At 39.6% G+C, this 5,727-nt stretch overlaps 1 pseudogene; it reads left to right on the forward strand.

The window, feature by feature from the left end:
- The first annotated feature begins 535 nt into the window (after positions 1–535).
- Positions 536–1,463, forward strand: LOC117196371 (40S ribosomal protein S3a-like; annotated as a pseudogene).
- Positions 1,464–5,727: the final 4,264 nt, after the last annotated feature.

Genomic DNA, 5,727 nt, shown 5'->3' on the forward strand with positions numbered 1-5,727 from the left:
TGCCGACAGCCACGTAAGTGAGTTCGGAGACGCGTTCTCTCCCTATCGAGCCTTGAAATGACTGCTGTCCCACTGACAACTTGATTGCAGCCTTGTGAGTGATCCTGAGACAAAGGCACCCAGAAAAGTGCTCCCAGGTTCCTGATCCACAGAAACTTTGAGATAATAAATATGTTTTGGAGGTAATTTGTTAGAAAGCGATAGATTACCAATACACACATATGCAACAAAACATTCATGGTGGCTTAACTCTGCTAGTGCGATTATGAGTGACCTGTATTTTCCTCCTTTTGTTCATCTATATTTTCTAATTTGTTAAAATTACCATGGATTATATTCAAAATGAAAAAACAAAAATCATTTTCAAATTATGTTCAGTAAAACTTCTAGAGGAAATCATTGGAGAAAAAAAATCTTTGCAACTTTATGTAAGGCAAAGCTTTTGTAGACAAGTCACAAAAAAGGGTAATCCAAAAAAAATAAATTGGACTTTATCAAAATTAAAAACTTTTGTTCTTCAACAAACATCATTTAAAAATATGATAGCCTTTTGGCTCTCAGAGCAGCACCATGGCGGTCGGAAAGAAGAAGCGCCTTACGAAAGGCGGTAAAAAGGGAGCCAAGAAGAAAGTGGTTGACCCATTTTCTAAGAAAGATTGGTATGATGTGAAAGCACCAGCTATGTTCAATGTAAGAAATATTGGGAAAACACTAGTCACGAGAACTCAAGGAACCAGAATCGCATCTGATGGCCTCAAGGGTTGTGTGTTTGAAGTGAGCCTTGATGATCTGCAGAATGATGAAGTTGCATTCAGAAAATTCAAGCTTATTACTGAGGATGTTCAGGGCAAAAACTGCCTGACTAATTTCCATGGCATGGACCTTGCCCGTGACAAAATGTGCTCCATGGTCAAAAAAATGGCAGACCATGATTGAAGCTCACGTTGATGTCAAGACTACCCATGGTTATTTGCTTCGTCTCTTCTGTGTGGGTTTTACTAAAAAACACAATAATCAGATTTGGAAGACCTCTTATGCCCAGCACCAGCAGGTCCGCCAGATCCACAAGAAGATGATGGAAATCATGACCCGAGAGGTGGAGACAAATGACTTGAAAGAAGTGGTCAATAAATTGATTCCAGACAGCATTGGAAAAGACATAGAAAAGGCCTGCCAATCTATTTATCCACTCCATGATGTCTTTGTTAGAAAAGTAAAAATGCTGAAGAAACCCAAGTTTGAATTGGGAAAACTCATGGAGCTACAAGGTGAAGGTAGTAGTTCTGGAAAAGCTACTGGGGATGAGACAGGTGCTAAAGTTGAAAGAGCTGATGGACATGAGCTACCAGTCCAAGAATCTGTTTAAAAATCAGACTTTTAATGGTGACAAATAAAAGACCTCATCTGTGATATTTAAAAAAATAAAAATAAAAAAATAATAAAAATATGATAGACAAACCAAAGATTGGGAGAAAAGATTTGTAAATTATATATCTGATAAAGGATTTTTTCCAGAATGTATAAAGAACAACAAAAGACATACAACTCAATTAAAAAATTATGGGCTTCCCTGGTGATGCAGTGGTTGAGAGTCCGCCTGCCAATGCAGGGGACACGGGTTCGTGCCCCGGTCCGGGAAGATCCCACATGCCGCGGTGCGGCTGGGCCCGTGAGCCATGGCCGCTGAGCCTGCGCGTCCGGAGCCTGTGCTCCGCAACGGGAGAGGCCACAACAGTGAGAGGCCCGCATACCGCAAAAAAAAAAAAAAAAAAAGCAAAAGATTCAAATAGACATTTCTCCAAAGAAGATATACAAATGGCTAAGAAGCCCATGAAACGATGCTCAACATCATTAGTCATTAAGAAAATGCGAATTCAAGCCACAAAGAGATACTAATGCATACCTATCAGAATGGCAATAATCAAAACGACAAGTGTTGGTGAGGATGTGAAACAAGTGGAATCTTGGTACATTGATAGTGAGAAGGTAAAATGATGCAGCTACTTTGGAAAATAGTTTGGTGATTTCTTACAAAAATTTAATAGAAACTTACCATATGACCCACTCCTAGGTATCTACTCAAGAGAAATGGGTAAAAACATGTCCACACAGAGACTTGTAGGTAAATACTCATAGCTATGTTATTCTTTTTTTTTTTTTTTTTTTTTTTGCAGTACGCGGGCCTCTCACTGTTGTGGCCTCTCCCGTTGCGGAGCACAGGCTCCGGCCGCTCCGCGGCATGTGGGATCTTCCCGGACCGCGGCACGAACCCGTGTCCCCTGCATCGGCAGGCGGACTCTCAACCACTGTGCCACCAGGGAAGCCCTGTTATTCTTAATAGGCGAAAACTGGAAACAATCCACATTTCCACCAACAGATAACTAGATGAACAAAATGTGATGTATCCATACAATGAGATACTACTCAGCAGTAAAAAGGAAGAAAGTCCTAATTCATGCTCTATCACTGGATCACAAAAACAGTGTGCTAAGTAAAAGCAGTCATGTAGAAAAAGAGTACATATTGTATGATTCTGTTTATATGAAATGTCCAGAAAGGGCAAATCTATATATCAAGTAGATCAGTGATTGTTTGGGGCTGGAGTGGGAGTGAGTTGGACAGTTAAAGAACTTGAGGAAATGTTTTATGGTGACAAGTATGCTCTAAAACTGGATTGCGGAGGTGATTGCATGACTGTATAACTTTGTTAAAAAGCATTGAATTATTCACTTACAATGGGTGAGTTTTATGTTTTCTAAATTGTACCTCAATAAAGCTGTAAAAATGTTATGTTTATAGCCTTAAACCCAATAATTTCAGGCCAAGAGCATAATCTGAAAGGTACACAAAGTCTTACGTCAAGTATGTCCGTAACAGTGGGTTTTTTTTTTAATTTAATTTTATTTATTTTTTTTTATACAGCAGGTTCTTTTTAGTTACCTATTTTATACATATTAGTGTATATGTGTCAATCCCAATCAACAGTGTTTTCTTTAAGTTAATGAAAAACTAGAAAAAAATCTGAGTGCTTAGTAATAGATAATAAATGATTAGTAAGTGGTGATCTACTTGATAGAATAGTGTGCAGCCATTAAAAATGGTATTTACAAAGAATCTTTAACAACCTTGGGGAAATGCTTAGGATAGAGTACAAAACTGTTTCTTATGGCCAGATTTCTCCAAAAGGAAAAAGAGTATGTAAAACTGTTCATTTTTAAACATAGTTGAATTTGTTCTGTGAATGTGTCTGTATGTGCAGCATAACCAGATGCATATCTGAATATAGTTTTTTTTCCTTCTGCACATTTATAAATAAGAACTGCTGGTGCCTATAAGTCAGTTCTATTTTCTTCTGTCCTTCATTATCTTTTCTGTTTTTGTTTTTCAAAAAGCATGTATTTATTTTAAAATCTGGAGGAAAAGTTGTTTAAAGAAAAGAAAACAATGGCACTAGCTCCTTGCCTGTCAGAGGAGAGGCTGAGGTTTCTTGAGTGAGGGGTACACCCTGGCCTAAACAAAATGATGTAGAGGGCTTATCAGCAGCTGCTGATAAATGGCAGTGAGCACACCTGGAAACAGCTGTCTGAGTCCCATTCATCCCAGCGTGGACTCAGCAGCCAGTTAGAGATGCAGAAACAGGGCAGGGCCTGATGCAAGAACAATTTCCTCCTCATTAGGGAAGAGGAGGAGGTACTCCTGTCATAGAGAGTCCCCCAGGGCTGGTTTCTTTGTCACTGCAGGGTGATAGGCAGGACAGGGAGTGATGACCTTAGAAACAGTTGCATGAGACTTAATAGAAACTGCTGGAAACCCAGGTATACAAGCTGTGGCATCATGGAGACAGCCTAAACACTGGGGACGAGAAACCAGGGTTTGAGCCCTGGCCCTGCTGTGGAAGCCATGCTCTGTGGGGTCTGGGACAAACTACTGATCTTCACAGAATCTCAGTTTCCCCATCTGTAAAGTGGGGACAATTAGATTACCTACTTCCGAATGGAAATCTATATCATTGGTTAGTAAGATGCAAGGAATAACGGGATTGTGTTAGTTCCCCAGGGCTGCTGCAACGAATTATCACAACCTGGGTGACTGAAAAAAAAACAGAAAATTCTCTCAAGTTCTGGAGGCTAGAAGTCCAAAATCAAAGTGTTGACATGGCCTGCTCTCCCCAGAGGCTCTGGAGAAGACCTTGTCTGGCTTGTTCATGGCAGAATCCCCAGTGCCTAGAATAGAAACTGGTACATGATAGATACCCAGTAGAATTTGTACAAAGAATGAACTGGTTAATAATTAGGAGGACGGTGGATTCATTGTTGTTTTATTTTATGATAGCCTCTTTTTTTCTAAATTAAAAGTGACACATATTCATTTTATAAAATATCAAAAACATGTACAAGCAGAAAGAATAAAATGTGCCAGAATCACACCTTTTACAGATAAACTGCTGCTAGTATTTTTGCATATAGCTCTCCAACATTTATAGTGTAACATTTTTTTAAAACTTTATACTGTAAAAACATTTTTGTCACCTGATTTTTACACTTAATATTTTATTCATATCTTTCTGTTATATATTATTCAACCCTATGATTTTTTTTTTGTTACAACCCTATGGTTTTGTTTTGTTGAGGAATCATACATTGAAACACTAACTGAAATTCCCCTACCCTTCTGAATATCCTCTTTTCCTAGGACCCTTCTCCCAACCAGACAGAAGCTGAAACGAGCTGTTCTCATTGCCTTAGGAAAGGGATGCTGAAAGAGAGAAACACACACAGTAGTCAAGCTTTGGGGTGGCCGAAAATCTATTCCTTCTCAGTGGGTGCAATAGATTAAAGATGACTGCAAATGCTTTGCCACTGCTCCCCTTAAGAGGTGAGGTCTATGTCCCCTGCTGTGGAAGCCAGGTGGGTTTTGTGACTGCTTGACCAATAGAATAAGGAGGAAGGGATAGTGCACCGACTGACAGGCCCAAGATTTAGGAGACTGGCAGCTTTCATTTCCTGTTCTCAGAGCCAGGTCTCAGAACCTCCGTGTAGGAAGTCTGACTACCTGAGCATGCCCTTCTGTGAGAGTCCTTAATTGCATGGAAAAGCCCTGGAGGATGAGACTTCACCTGAAGGAGGAGTGTGAGGCCATGCAGTACCCAGGCACCAGACACGTGCATGGAGAACCACCATGGTAGGGCACCCTTCAACCGCTACAAACCCCACCCAATTTCCTGACCCACAAAACTGTGACCAAGACGGCGTTGCCCAATTTCAAACAAAAACAAAAAACCCCACAAAAATATAAGACTTTCCATTAAATTTGAATTTCAGATCAACAGTGAGTAGTTTTTTAGTCTAAGTATGTCTCAAATATGCATGGGACATACTTAGACTAAAAAATTATATATTGTTGATCTAAAATTCAAATTTAACTGGGATTAAATTTTTATCCATAGTGTTTAAAGATAAATTTTAATGTTTTTAACTTTAAATAGGTACAGTACTTACAGGTCAAATATCTGTAGTACTTCATCTGGCGACCCTAGACCAAAAGAAAATGCATGTTGTATGTGGCTGTTTTGGAAGTGGTTCGTCATGCAGCAATAGATAACCGGAACAGTGGGAATAGAAAGGACTCTTTCTCTTGTATAATACACTGGATTTGGAGGTGTACAGTCACTAGGCAGAGCTGTTGTTCTTAGTCTCGAAAGAAAAAAAGAAAGGTAGGAGGGGAGGA

The sequence above is a fragment of the Orcinus orca genome, chromosome 8 (genome assembly GCF_937001465.1).
Source record: "Orcinus orca chromosome 8, mOrcOrc1.1, whole genome shotgun sequence".
NCBI lineage: Eukaryota > Metazoa > Chordata > Mammalia > Artiodactyla > Delphinidae > Orcinus > Orcinus orca.